This window comes from Amblyomma americanum, chromosome 1 (assembly GCF_052857255.1).
Source record: "Amblyomma americanum isolate KBUSLIRL-KWMA chromosome 1, ASM5285725v1, whole genome shotgun sequence".
NCBI lineage: Eukaryota > Metazoa > Arthropoda > Arachnida > Ixodida > Ixodidae > Amblyomma > Amblyomma americanum.
The window spans coordinates 377,081,241-377,096,768 of NC_135497.1; the positions used below are offsets into that span (position 1 = coordinate 377,081,241).

Here is a 15,528-nt window from a genome sequence, read left to right on the forward strand (position 1 = left end):
GAACAAGTCTCTCTTCATGTTCAAAATTGTTGTAAGCGTATTAGGCGTCTAATGTTTCAAGTGCCTTGTCACCTTTAAATTTTGTTTTGTCGCTGCGCCGCCTGTTTGAGGACACGAGTTCGCCCAATAAACAATTTTCGACTTGGACGCAAGCTTCCTTGTCGTCATTCTGGCCTGACTAACGCTAACAGAACGTAACAGAAGCAACCAGTACAAGCTGCGTATGCTGCCACAGATATTGACGCGTACTGAGTATTGCAATTTCAGAGAGTATGTATGTCCAGTGATTGACTTCAGCTACCATAAAGAGCGCCATTTTTTGTTGTCCACGTATATTCAACCTGCGGCGTGTCCTGAAGCTGCCTAAAAAAAAATTGGTTTAAATATCTTTGCGAAAGATCTCAGATTATGCAGTTGAATGCCCAGTGCCCTTTATTCTCTTAAATTCGGTGACTTTTATTAAGATGTAAGCATCGCAAATGTTAATTTTTATTTCCTTGCATTGTAATCTAAGCCAGCTGGTATAACGCGCATTGCTGTGAGTTTTAGTGGAGCTCCGTTAGGTTGCTTAAAACTTCTTTTTAGGGTGCTACTTTGTTTCCTGAGTGACGTGATGAAAGTTCGTGCCCTCAGGAGTTTTATCGAAAGCGATGACAAGGCTACAGAAATGCAGGAGAATATGCAAAGCTTTTATAGTCATCGCCTCTCAGATAAGTCTATTCGCTCGTAAAGGCCGATTTTATTGACAGAACGCAGTTCCGAACTAATTTTGCTTTGCTGGCAGTTAGTTCATGTTTGCAGTTACTGTCAACTACTGACTGAATTTTTTCGCCAAACTTCAAAATTCTGTTCCAAGAGAAGATCTTGGACGGCGCGTGCGTGCAACGTGCTCTGCTCCTGCGGCCCAGGGTTGGGTTCCGTCTATACCCGTTCGTTTCGTGAATGACATGATGTTTTCCTGGGGAGCACCATGAATTCTTGCTAACGCCGCTGTTGTGCAAAATTAAAGCAGCTATGCTTGAAGTTTCAGGAGCTATATTTACGCTGTAGAATCATTTACTCTTTGAAACTTGCCATTCAAGTATTACATGCCGCATATCATTCTACACACTCATAAAGAACCTGCAGGAAGACGAACTATGTAAGCCGATAGCCTTGCTTTTTAGCCAAATATAAGGGTAGAGCGCGTTAAAGTCCGTGCTCGAAGCAGTACGTTCAACCATACACAGTCGGGCTAAAGGAAAGAGCGCGCAGTCGTTAATCCGTTGTTTCAGATTTCTCCCATGGCAAAGGGGCTGACTACGCGGTCTTTGCGTAAAGAGGTAAAATATAAAGGCTTGACAGTTACCACTGACACAGGCCGAACTGGGAGCGAGCGCGCGTTATTCTCGTTCCGCGTGAACGGCCGTCTCAGCGGCAGAGCGGTGGGGCAGTGGCGGCCCCACCAAGGTGCGGCGGGAGGCGGAAACAGACCCCATTGCGAAGGATGTAAGAAGAGAAGCGCGCGCTCCCCTCGAGACCGGCTGCGGTCTCCCTCGGCCGGGTTATCCGCCTTTTTCACGACGCGACTGCGCATGCGCCCATCCCCTGGCGGCGGTGTCGCGAAACATATTGGAAGGGTCGCGCGGCACTCGAGAACGGCCGTGGAAGTGTAAACAAACCGGCTTCCTACGCGGGGTGCGTTGCTGCAGCCGTCGGGCGTTCAGTGCGACGCATTTGGCAATGCCTACGACATGTGTTGCATACGGCTGCATTGCCCAATATGTAAAGGGAAGCAAACTAGGATTTTTTTCGCTTTCTGAACGCTTCCCGGAACCGCCTTCAACGCGAAGCGTGGATAAAAGCCGTTCGCCGGCTCGACGATCGTGGCCTCCATTGGGCACCGTCAAGCACGTCAAGACTGTGCGGGAATCACTTTGTGACAGGTGCGGACGAGGTACTGTGGTTAAATGCGTGTGCAGACCATCACGAAATGTTTTATTGATGGGCAGGAAGGCCTCGAATGTCACCGCGGCACCCAGACTTCATTCCGATGCTTTTTGCTTTCTCAAGCAAGAAGGCCAAATGGGCAAGTGCTGTGAGCTGATTTCAACGCGCGGTGGAGCGGACAACGAAAAAGAACTTACGAGAGCATTCACGCATGGTGCTACAATTTTGTCGTAATCTCCTAAGGAAATTTCCTTGTTTATGCCACTACATCTTGGCCAATACCCCTATGTGGGAATGTGCCATGTATTAAGAGGCAGAAGAAGCAGAAGGTGCGTTATGCGTGTGTTCGCATCATATCCATGATGAAAAGTTCTGCGTGGTTTCGTCGGAATGGCTCATTGTGCGCTTCTCGCGCACGTCTTTATGGACGCGCATGCTTGTTTAACCTGTGCAGCGGTGTGCTGCGGGAAAATAAAGTAAAATGCTAGCAGAGCTGCCATGTTGCTAGTGCGCTTGTGCTTTTATCGCTCGTGTAGTTATTCGGAAGCGCTTGAGCACAATGATTGCTTGTGAAAACTTGGTTTGGTTTAGTGGGGTTTTAACTTGCCAAAGCGATTCAGGCTATGAGGGACGCCGTAGGGGAGGGCTCCGGAAATTTCGACCACCTGGGGTTCTTTAACGTGCACTGACATCGCACAGTAAACGGGCCCCTAGAATTTTGCCTCCATCGAAATTCTGCCGCCGCGGCCGGGATCGAACCCGCGTCTTTCGAGCCAGCAGCCAAGCGCCATAACCACTCAGCCACCGCGGCGGGATTGTGAAAACTGTTGTCCCCAGTCGTTTTCTGTGCTATGGCGTGCACGATGTAGTATTCACCTTTCATGGATGGTAGTCATATACAGCGGAAAACGCCATTCTCACTGGTCGGGGGTATTTCATTGAACGTTATGTTCCGAATGTAGCCTTCATCTTTGAAGCGGCGGCCCTTGTTCAGCTGGCGATCGCATCGCATGCCGCATGATCGGAGATACTGAAGAATTTGCTCTTCGGTGGGCCCAGCAGCCTGCCTCAGACTTCGCACACAGCCACCAGGTGCTGCCCAGGACACGCAATCGTTGACAGATTCCTACAAAACGTGCCCCGCAGCGGCACTCACTCCAGCCGGGTTGGGCGCACAGTACCCTTCCAATGAGCTTCCAGCGCTGTACGCGAAGTGGCAGCACAGGAACATGAAAAAAGCCCGTCCAGAATCACGTGACGCCCGCTCGGCTCCATTGGCCCTTTGTCGCTGCCCTATCCTGGCGTCGGCGGGCGTCGACGATTTTATCTGTTCCGCCAGATCCCGACGATTTGGCAAAAACGTCCTCTTCAGAGGCAAAAAAGCGCTCCGCTGCCGTCGACGCGGACGAATCGCCCGGAGAAACGCTCCATGCCGGCCACGCTTAACAGTGCTTGCGCTTAACCGCTAACCAACGTATTCAGGGGCGGCACCTATGGGAGCCACTGAACCCCCCCCACACACACACACTCACTGAATGAAAAAAAAAGAAAACCTGTGGCGAGGCTCGGAATCGAACCAGTGCCTTTGGCGTTATGGGTGGAGACTACCACTCCGCCACTACGGCCTATTTGTCTTTATTGTATAGAAATAGTGCTGAAAAGAAAAGTCTAAGCACGCTCATGCCACAAAACACTAGGCCACATTACCCCTGCATGATCCCTCCATCCAAAACATCAAAAGACCGGGATGCACACACATCCATCCAGATAGGGGAGCCAGCTAGGCGGCTCTTGCAGGGCAGCATATACTCCGCCACTACGGCTCAAGCTTTGAGCATGAATAAAAGCGCATCTGGTGAATGCACTCTTCCGATGCAGAAGTCTCCGCGATTTCGCTACGGATATCCTGGCCTAAGAGCTAGGTCATCAGATATTTTTTCTTAACTCCCTTGTATCTTGTCTCCCGTCCCTAATAAACGATTTACGTTAAGTAGTTCGAAGTTGACTGGAACAGCCGGGAACGTTTCGCCGGGCGAGCGTACGAAGACACAAGTGCTCTTTATACTACGAACTGCCTTGTACGATCACCGACCATCGTGCCTTCATAGTTTTTCATCGACCGTGGCGATCATGTGACCAGCCTGAACAGTCTCCGTCAAAGGTTAACTAGCACTTGAAGCGGCACTTGGAGTTGCTCTACTGTTCGGCGCTTGTAAATCGAGGCGCATCAAAAACAAAACAACGGGGCACGCAAAGCTCATAGACGCGAAGCGCCATAAAAAACCGAAACTCTCCTGGCCGCCTGTGGCGCCACCAAGCATCTGTTTTTTTTGCTTCCAACATTCAGATTGTCTTTGGTCCGTCTTCCTTGTGTGATAAAAGTGAGCTATCGGTTTCAAAAAAAACTTAATTCAATATTGAACCGCGCAACCTTCTTTTGTCAGCCTCAGAGATTCGTGACTCCATGGAGTAAGGAAAATTCCTCCAAGGTGGCGTCTCTTGTCCTATGACGTCATCACGCTTGTACTTGCGAGATTGGCCTAGTGGTGGCGATACCTGTATTTTGGTTGTTGCTGTTTTCTACCTCACAAGAGCTTTTTTTTCAGTCAGAGTGGGGTTTTTGTGATCAGGAGCTGGTATTCTAACGATACAAGCCAACTTAAATTTCTCCTCAGTGTCCCTTTAAGGACGCGTGGGTTGAGCTGCACGGGGACTTCTTCGTGGCCACACGTGCTAGAGGTCGCAGCGCACCCGAATTGATCGGGTGTATTTACGTAGTGCCCTCGTCCTGCAGTTAAGGTCTTGCGAGGTTGTCTTCTTTCCGGCCGGTGCCGGGACGCTCAGTGATCACATTCTTGTCGTGGTTTGCCTGAGGAGCGCTCCGGGTCGTGTTGGTGGCGCTGCTATTTGGCGAATGGACGTCTCCCTCGTAGAGGACGAATTGAGCGTTCGCGGCATCCGCGAATATTTGTCGGAGTCCATTGCTCGGATCGTCGAGTTCACTCCCTCGACGTGGTTTGACCTCAAGACTCGTGTGCGCGATTGCTTAGTCGAAACATGTCGAGCAAAGCGCGCACGGAGGACCGCGGCTCTCAGTGACTTGCTGTGTCGAATGCGTATAATGAAGCGAGCAGGTGAAGTGCCCTTCACGATGCACGAGTACTTGGACACGCTTCGCGTGCGGTACCACTGCGTACTGAAGAAGGGAACCCAGGCCTCCTGTACGGCAGCGAGCCTACACATGCCGGCGCAGGCTGCCGCAGATCTTAGGCATGCCAACAGCCTTCGCCTTAAGAGTGAGCGACCGGCCCGTATCGATAGCCTCACCATGCCAGACGGTGCGGTCTGTGATCAGCCAACGATATTGAGCGCGTTTTCCGCGAGCACTTTGCGGAATGTTTTGTTTCGCAGGGTCAGTGTGAGTGGGATGGGTTTGAAGCAGCGGTAGACGCCTTTTGCGCCACCCTCCCCAACCTACCCGATGACGCGGAACCGGCACTTTGTGCTCCCGCGTTAAAGGAGGAAGTTTTGGCAGTCCTGGGTTTAGTATGGGCCGTGCATCCGCACCGGGACCAGACGGCCTGGTCGCCGGTTTCTACTACGTCTTTTTCGATGTGCTGGTCGACTTCCTTACGCGCCGAGTGAACGCTTTCTTTCAGGAAGGAGTTAAGCCGCCGTCCTTTGCCAAGGGCCGAATTGTGTTAGTCCCGAAGCAGGAAAAGACGTCGTCATGCCCTGCGGCGTGGCGGCCGATAACCCTGCTGAACACGGACTATAAACTAGTGGCGTCGCTCATGGCTAGTCGCTTGCGGCCCTTTTTGCCGAGCCTCGTTAGCCTCTACCAGTCCTGCGCTGTGCCAGGCCGCTCGGTCTTCGCGTCACTCACGCTCACGCGCGATATGTTCGCGTACGCACACGCGAAGGGGACTAACGGGGTTTTCGTCTCGGCAGACCAAGCGAAGGCGTTTGACAGGGTGGAATATCCTTACCTGTTTTACGTCCTGAGGTGCTTTGAGCGTTATTGTACTCCGACCTCACGGCCGACCTATTCTTAAATGGTGGTGTGACCACCTCCTTTCCGGTAACGCGTGGCGTGCACCATGGATTCCCTCTTTCTACGGCGTTGTTTGTCTTGTTTTTCGACCCCCTGCTGCGCAGCGTTGCCTCCAACGAACGCATTCGCGGCTTTCCACTGACAGGACACCAAACGATCGTCGTATCGGCCTATGCCGACGACAGTTCAATCTTCGTCCGGGACACCCGGAGATTTGAGGGTTTTCCTGGCCACGTTTCAGGTTTACGCGGCGCTGTCTGGCGCCGAGCTCAATGCCAGGAAGAGCCGGGCGCTACGTTTTGGGACCTTCTGCGATCCCCTTCCGGTGCCTATTCCTTTCATGGACGGGGTCCGGGTGCTGGGGGTCCTTTTCGAACAGGCCGGAGTTTTGTCACAGACGTGGGGAGTGGTTGTTGAGCGCACGAAAACTGCGCTAGCAACGGCAGCTCAGTCTGACCTCTCTACGGAGGCAAAGATAGCCGTGGTGAAGAGCCGCGCGCGCCTTTGCCCACTATGTTGCACGCGTGGCAGTGATGCCGCGCCGTACTGCGAGTCGGCTAGCGTTCCTCGTGGGCGTTTTTCTATGGGATGGTGGTACGGCGCGGGTAGCTCGGCGCCTTTGCCAGCGGCCCCCTTCGCGGGGAGGACTCGGGCTGCCCTGTGTAGCTACAGTAGCGCGGGCTGTCGAAGCCAAATTTGCAACCGCGCTGGTAGGAAATGTGTCGTATCTGGGGCGTTCGTTCATGCTTTATTGGATGAGCACGGCACGTCGTGCTTTCACCCGGATCGACATACAGGCCCGCAAGAAGAGAGGCCTTTGGTTTTCAGCAGAGCAGCAGCGGGGTTTAAGCTGTCTGTTGCCTGTGATCTACCGGAGGTTTATCTGAGCGAGGTGCCTGCATCGAGATGGTCGCTTGCGCTCTCCTTGGTCTCGACGACCAGCGGCGCACCGCGGTACGGAAGTGGCGTACGTCGTGTACAAGACGCCTCCCTCCTGAGGTCCGCGCTTTGAGTGGAGGAGAAGTTGGGGCGTCGTCCCCACGGGAGAACTACTCGCATCGTGGGGCGTTGTGCCCAATGTCCAGTGCGCGCAACGTGGAACACAAGAAACGGCGAGCCATATTTTCTTCATGTGCCCCGTCGCGCGGGCAATGTGGTGATTGGTTTACCGCATGTTTTCTGTTCGTGCAGGCCAGGTGTCCGCCAACCACGCAGCCAGTTTGGCAAACTTGTTTTTGTCTGCGCCGTGTTTGCATTGCGGCGTCGGCGCCGTCTGACCGTAGCCTGGCGGCAGCCGGCGAGGGCAATGTACCCAGCGTTGCGGACTCTACGTCTCCTCATCAGGCAATACCTGTCTGACCGGCTTGCAGCGGATGGGGAGGCGCTGTTCCTGCGGCGCTGGCACACCCGTATCTTTGTCGTTCGGGAGGGCCGACTAGCTATGCCGATGCTAGGGTAGTAGCTTGACCGCCCCCTCCTCTTTTCTGAATGTTGTTTAATTAGATCGTGGTTTGTTTATAGCTGTCCTTTAGGGTTGGCGCTGGTAGTGTTCCACCCCTCCTCCCCTCCCCCGGGGGGAGGGTTGATTCTTTTGTACAGTGCCGCTCCATTTTACAAGAACTTATTAATGTGAAATAGTATTGTTTACCTTTTTTGACCACCCGATGTTTAGTTGATTAGCCTGTTACACTCGGTGTGGTCAGGTACAGACGGGGTTGGATTGTGTAGATTTCGTTTTAGAGTGTCAAAAATTTCCCTTTACACATCTACGCTATTAACGTCATGTCTACTTGTGAAGGTCAATGTATCCGGTAGCCTTGGCTTGCGTACTTCTGTAAATAAATTTTTTTTCCAATCACGATATCTATGCTGAACGCTGCGCCCTGTGTGCCGCGACACCAAAGAAAGAAAGAAAAGAATAATAAGTGCGGTTTAATGAATTCGACGTTCGGTGAGTTCCGCGCTCTTGCGTCCAGCTTGGCAGGTGGCACTTATACTCGGCAACCATTCAACGCTGCGCCCTGTTGCTGCGGTCTTCAAACGTAAGTGTTATGGTAATTGAAACATATATGCAATAGTTCATTGAACAACATATATGCATTGGTCTAAAGAGAAGAAATAAAAGAAAATGGATCCTTAAGCTTCGTTTTTAAGAGTGGGATGCGACAGCGTTGCCAAAGGGTCCACGGAGTGCCATCGCCCGTTCGGTGCGATGCCTTGCCCGTTGCGCAATTTAAGGAAAGGAAAATTACGCCCGTGTCGTATCTCGGTGGACACCCGAACCGCGCCGTAAGGGAAGGAATATTTCCGACGCTCGGTGCCAACTACTTCTATTACGACGCCGACGGCTTTCGACCGAACAAACTGTATACGTTGTCGCGTAAAAAGCAGAAAGAAAAACAAAATTGCAGAAAAAGAAGAAAAATGCAGAGCGAAAGAGGACACGACAAGGAAGGGCTTTTGCAGTTCCCCTCATTAGCAGACTGAAAAGTGCAATCTTGTAATTCTTTGTCAGCGCTAATGCATGGAGCCCATCTCTCTCTCTCTCTCACTACCACGACGTACCTGATGGAAGGATGGAAAAAAAATTGCTGGTGGCTTAGCTCTGGTTAACCGTGGTCAAAAGCGGAAAAGCTGCATCTCCTTGGCTGCCTTTGGGGTCGAGCGAATGCCGGTTTTCAACTTCTATTTTCCTTCACTTACGGCGTGGTTTGGGTGTCCATCGAGATATGTGAGACAGGCGTAATTACATTTCCTTAAAACCAATTTTCATTTCATTTGCCTTCCCTTACGGGTGCGGTTCGGGTGTCGGTCTCCACGGCAGGCGTCGCATCGATCACACCTAGTGTTCCGCTGAACGCATCAAAGTGCACCGGCATTTTATGAAGAACACACTTTCTGACCTGCGCATGCGATGCCGGCAGACGCTTTCCCGCTTGACCGGAGGTCAAGGTCAGAGGTCAAGGCTCAAGGGTCAAGGTCAAAGGTCAAAGACGGGACAGTTGGGGTAACAGCCGCTGGTGTCGCTGCTGTAGCGGACGTCACGTGTCTAACCTGACTACCACCAGTTATGCTCATGGCTTGACGTCTACCTACATTCAAGGCGAAACTTTCGGCCACCGTGACCCCTAGCTATATTCACGGTCAAACTTGCGGCCCCTTTGACGGCTCGAAAAGGTGGCGTAGTTAAGCTTTTCACTTGAAAACTTTGTTTGCGACCAATTTAAAGTGTTATCGACCCTTACGGGTCACTGGGCGCCGCGGTCGATCGTTGGTCCAGCATGCCGCACTTGACCGCTGCTATCGTGGCTCGGCGTACGACAAATCGCTGCTCGTCCTAACTGGCCGGCAAGTGTCCCACTGCGTCACACTCGGGTGTTCTATTCTAGGCTCTAAGTCTTCCTTATGGCAGGCGCATGTGACATGCAGTAGTGTAGGTTTACCTGGCACCACGGTCATTTGTCTACGTATTCTGTAGGGAAAATATGGTGTAGTTTGTGCAGGTGCTGGCAGGTATCGGTGTGTAGTCTGCGACAGCCTAGCACCTCCTCTTTGGTAAGCCCTTTGTGTGAGACTGGGTAGCGTTTCCGCTGACCCCTGTAATGATCGAGCATGTCTGAGTACGTGGGGCTAACAGGGTCAAAGGTGCCCGTGGTGCAAAGGGTTGAGTCTGCTCGGTTGACGTACCCTCGAGCTGACTCGTCTGCTGCCACGTTGCCCCCCAACCCCTCATGTCTCGGAACCCACACTATATTTAGTGTTTATGCGTCTTGTCGTCGTGTGTAGAATATGATTGGCGATGCTGTCGATTCTGGCTCTTGTGTGGTTTCTGGATTCTTCTTTGGAGTCCGTCAGTATAGTGAGGTTTTGTCCTGTTGCGTTGCCGTGCGATATTGCCAAGGCAATGGCCGCTTCTTCAGATGCCTCTATGTTTGAGTTGTTTATTGTTGCGCTAGTTATTTCATTTATTGTATGGTATATCGTTGCGCTCGACGTACCTGAAAGCGCGACTCATGCGTTCACTGCCCCAGGGAGCCAGTTATGCGCCTTTACATTGCTTTCGAAGAAAATTTGATTGGTTTTGAAAATTGGTTTTGCGGAAAGGGAATAGCGCAGTAAGCGTCTCGCATATATCGGTGGACATCCGAGCCGCGCCGTAAGGAAGGGATAAACGTGGTTTGGCTGAAGGTCGTTCAAGGTCATTCTCTCGCCTACTCCGTGACTGCTTTACTTAGCGTAGTGAAGATTTCGGTTTAAAAAATTCGGTGCAGTTTAGCTAATCAGGAACCTGGCTAGACAGCAAAAGCTGTGGTGTATCGGGCAAGTAGGTGCGGCTTCGTGTTTTTAACGTTGAGTGCGTTCCGCACACTGGATAGTTACCCCCCGCGGTGGCGCAGTGGTTAAGCCACTAGTCTACTGAGCCGGAGTACGCGGGTTCAAACCCGACCGCGGCGGCCGCCGGGTTTCGATGGAGGCGAACCGCAATCGAGGGCACTTGGGTTTGCTTACGTGGAGGAATGCGAAATCATGTGCTTTGAGGAAAGGAAAGACCGCAGTAGCTATCAGATGTCGACATCTCGATGGACACCTCAACACCGCGAAAGCACCACCTCTGGCTCTGGGAAGGTCAAATTTAGCGACATGCGAAGAGCGGCTTTACCTAGCATAGTGAAGCTTTCGGGTAGAAAGGAAACATAACGAGAGGAGACTCGGCTGAAACTGGCCTCAGGAAGCACATCACGACCACGCAAGCCGCTTGGTATTTTCTCCGAAAACCAGAAGAGGAAAGCGTGAAATAAATGTTCTTATTCAAGCGTACAAACTTCTTGGAGCTACAGATGATCGATGTGCTCAAAACATTAGACAATCCACGCACACGAGAGAAACATAAGGAGCGCTGTACGTGGATTGTCTAATGCTTTGCGCACATTGATCATCTGTGGTATTATCATGCACTGCTAGGCCCAACAGAAGTGTTATTAAAGTTCTTGGTGCTAACAACGCCATAGTTTTAACCTATATATGAATATGTAAGGTATTCGGAAACGTTTCCGGCGCTTTTTTTTTTCATCGACGTGCCTTTCGAAGCCATAGAATGCCATAGCTATGGCCAGGCCGGATAGCCAGTCGTCTGCACTGTTGCACCAAAACACTTTTCGCGCGTTGAACGACACGTGAGCCACGTTTTTAAAGCAGTGCTGTTTGAAGAAAAAACACACAAAAAGTTAGCACAGGCTATTGTTGTTTTCAAATCGCAGTCAGCTGTTCACATACGGCGTATGGCGCACAGTGCCGTGTGGGCGGTTTGTTACGCTAGACGAAGCGTTCATTTTTACTACGCTGACCTTTCAGCAGGGCTGGTTTCAGAAAGCCGCGAAAGAGAGACGAGCGCGGAGCAACAAAGATTGCAAGGAAGGATCAGCTCCTGAGGTTTGGCCCCATGGCACCCGCAGCACAATGCGCAGCTGCCGGCAGGAGGAATGTTGGGAAAAAGCTCCTCGAGGAACAGACAGCCCGAGACAGCCGCCGCATCGGCACTCCCATCAATTGTGGATGCAATCACCTTGGAGCATGGTTTACAGGAGTATGTTGGCTTTGGCCCACCGTTTACTGGAATGTGGAAAGAGAGGGTGTAGGCGCAAAGCTGGCAGAGCGCGCTTCTCGCGTAGAAAAAGAATTTCGTTCTTCTGTGCCTTTTTCTTCGGTCACAGCATTAAGGGTAATCGCGTTTTCGAAATTTTGAAAAATAATATGTCTTTTATTAACAACTGGCTAGCGATCTCTATTTCAACTGAATTCCTAGCTATGATAGCTGAAAGTTACATTACCAGGAATTAGTTGTAGCCGCCTACAGCTGACATTATTCACCTGTGTTAAGATGTACTCCAACACAAGTAATATTGTGCTGCTGAAACCATCGCGATGTCTCTAAAGCCTATATTTTAAAATTTTTATTGGTCTTCAGTGAAACAGGCAATTTTTAGTTCGTCTATAAATCGGCATATGTGTGTGACAAAATGGTTGGTGAAGTAAATAAATAAAATAGATCAGGGGACAAGTACCTAATAGGCAATATGAGTTTAAAAAAAAGATGAAACAAGATGGATTGTAAAATAAAAATAGAGAGGCTTTAACAAAAGAAAAGGAACAGAAGAATGCGTTGTACTTCAGAATACCCTATTGTATCTGGCTCATAGTTTTGCATTCAGTAGCGAAGGTTACGTTACCGAGTGCTGGCTGCCCAGATTGGGGGAGTTCGGCTTGGTCAGTGATCTGGTTCATCTTCTTTACGAGTTTTTCAAGGGCTTGGTACGTACCCTGGTGTTGGAATATTTCAAACACTAGGTGTTTGTATTTTGTGGTCTTTGGACATTTCCATGTCAGGAGTAGTCTTTCCTTTCTTCAATAACTCTATAATTTAGTCACAGATGTTTTGTGCAGGTTTTCCGCATTTGCAAAAGTTGCGGTAAGTTTTGTTGGATCTTAAGAGGTAGTACGGAAATATACGGTATACAGTGATTGTCTCGCTTGTGTATTGTTTTGTAGGGTAGTGCGGCGGTATGAGGGCAATATTTCTTATCCACTGATATGTGGTTGTTCCCTCTCCATGTGTAGGTAAATAGTCGACCAATTTTTGTGCATCTTCTTATGTAATTGTTATTCAATGAACTGTTTCGTTGCTGGTGTATATGTTGAGTGGCGTGCCTTAATTTGTGGTTTCTTAACCGGCCATCGTGCCACCGTTGCACGTCCTGTTCGTCATCGGCCTGTTGGAAAGCAGTGGACTACACAACCACCAGTTTAAAAATTTAACTATACCTCTTGTCAAAATTTTGTTTTCACCGTAAATGGTCGGCAAGGGATGGCGCCCCCCCCCCCCCCCCCCTTTATGCAAGCTTTTGTCAAACTTTAAATCGCCCGTATAGGACTTCTATCATACATTTATTACTGAGTAATGTAGACATATATACCATGAGAAAAGAAAACTTGCGTCAAGCTCCTCTAAGTGGGGTGATGACGATAGCGGGCGGCAGTGTTTTAGGGTTAGAGTGGGTTTAACATGGATCCTTCCTCCATGGCGTCGGCGAGAGCAGGAAATTGGGAGCGAGAAAGAACAGTAAAATAATAAAACGAGGATGAGTGTGAGGATATTAGGGGAAGGCGAGCGAGGAAAACGCAAGACTCAGGGTACTTTTCCTCCTTTGGCCGCAGCCACCCCGGACACTAAACTTAAACGGGTTGAGCGGAGTGTGTATCCATTCTGTTTACTCGTGGCTCATGGTATGACGAGAAAAAAAATGCGGCGGTCTCGTGGAGGTGCCGGGGATCGAACCCGGGGCCTTTCACATGCAAAGCGAACGCTCTACCACTGAGCTACACCCCCGCCCTGCTTCCATCGGAAGGTACTTCGCAGGTACCGCAGTAGGCCGTTCGTTTGCAAGCATTACGTCTACTGTGCAACACCAGATCGGAAGCTGGAAAGTCGGACAGGAGCCCCGGCCCGCCTCTCTCTCTCTCTCTCTCTCTCTATCTCTCTACCTGCCTCGCACGAGCACACATACGAGATTATAATGCCCACGAAACTTAGAGAATAAAGTAGCAGCTGTTAGCCCAATGTGGACTGACGCTGTCAAGTTAAAGCCCTTCGAGGGTTAAACACACAAGCACACACGCAGTTTATGATAGATATGCACGCACTAGAAGAAACAAAACGATTATTAATTAGTTACAGCTGAAGTGTACACGAGAAGTAAAGACTACCGTAGAAAATCAACGGGGAACGCTTTGACGATTGCAAAAACGTGAACAGAAACAAAAGTACGCATGTGCCCTCAGTATACGCTACTGACAGCTCGACTCGGGCTGACGCTGTCAACCGAATCATCTCTATTAAAGGGGTTGTGAAAAGAAAATGAAGCCGCCCGGTTGTAATTTTCTTTGATTCAATAAATATTAGACATGCCGATTCCGAAATATTTCAGCGCAATATTGAGTCTGAATTTAATAAAGCCCGTTGGAAATCGTTGCCTTTTTGCGGTCGTAAAACGACCATGCAACGCCGTCGGGTGACATAAACACTACCCAACTACGTCATCTTAACACGCTTAGAAACTTAGATATATCTTTCAGTTTCGTAATAGATCCATATGAAAGTTAGAAAGCAAAAAAAAGTGTGGCATATATTTGCACACGGAATTTCACTCGGCAAAGAACAGCACGTTATCCTAGATCGATCATTGACCTGGGATCAGTTTCGGTTTTGGTTACGCTCTCCGGCCTCCCTGGGGTCTTTCGTTTACATGAACTCGGTAGCGGGGGGTTCATCCAGGGCATAGAGGTGAGCAAGGCCGGCCAATCTTACGACTCTCCGTTTACATGCGCTCGATACGAGTGGGTCAACTCTCTGGCGCGCCCTGCGAGGTGCGACTACACGCGTTGTCAACCGGCGCCCGCTTCGGTCCTCACCTGCAAAAAAAATGTTTTCGAAAACCTAAGCGTGAATGATTATGTGTATTTTCGGAGGGGTCTGCTTGTCAATGCACCCTGTGGGCGGAGTGGAAGGGTCGAGTCCAGTCAAACATGACTCGCGGCGTTTGCACGAACCAAATAACCAGTTTGTGACCAGACCGCTCAATCCGACCAAGACCTTCGGCTGCTCGCTACAGTAGCTCGCTGCTCTTTGTGTCGTGGCAGCTCTAGGCTGTGGTTTTCAGCGTGTTATCAGCGTTTCAGTGCACGCCATGCCAACTGTGTGCCTCGGTTTCCTGGAATGTCATAATTGCTGGACTCACTGGAATGAAGTATAGTCTGTAATGAAGCTTCTTGTATTTGAAGCTCTTCCGATATATCGTATACTAACGCATGAATGCTTTTGTTCAAAATTCAGGTCTTTATACTCGGCAGGAGTTGTTGCCAATCGATGAAAATTACCATGTCAAAGGTTTTGGAAGTGCACAGACGTGTACACAGTTTGCACCGCCGTCGCAGTGACCGCCATGCTTGGGATCAGAAGCGCGGCGAAAACCTGGGCGCTTTTCTTATCCACTTATCGCCCCCTGCTTTGGCCTACACTGAGGAAGCGAAGATGTGCGCTCAAAGATGGCGCCCATGACGTCACATGCAAGCCATCTATTGTCAACCGGAAATTGTCACGTTAAGTTCTGCGCTCAATGGCGGCGTTGCAAGCGAGAGCTTTAATGTGCCATGCTTCTTCAAATACGCCATAAAAAGTGGATTCGGCACTCTCACACTGATTAGAGGCATCATAGTATATCTGAATAATATTCCGGATTGTCAAGCAGATGGAAACACACTAAACTGATTTGACCCAAGTACTGAGATGTCATCTTTAAAACATAGTCGATGTGCTGAGGACGGATCTTTGGGAAAATAATGTAACGAGAAAGTAAGGAGAAAATGCACGACTCACTGGCCAGTACTCATTACTTGGAAGATGAGCCTTGCATCGGTAAACAGCAAAAATACGTGCATCATTTCCATCATTCAATGCTTCATGGATTCCTAACTGGTGAACAAAGAAAACT

General features: G+C 50.0%; 1 non-coding gene across 1 annotated transcript; it reads right to left on the reverse strand.

Annotated features, from left to right (window-relative positions):
* Positions 1 to 13,295: 13,295 nt before the first annotated feature.
* TRNAA-UGC (transfer RNA alanine (anticodon UGC)) lies at positions 13,296 to 13,367 on the reverse strand. The gene has a single exon. It is a non-coding gene; the product is annotated as a tRNA-Ala (tRNA).
* Positions 13,368 to 15,528: the final 2,161 nt, after the last annotated feature.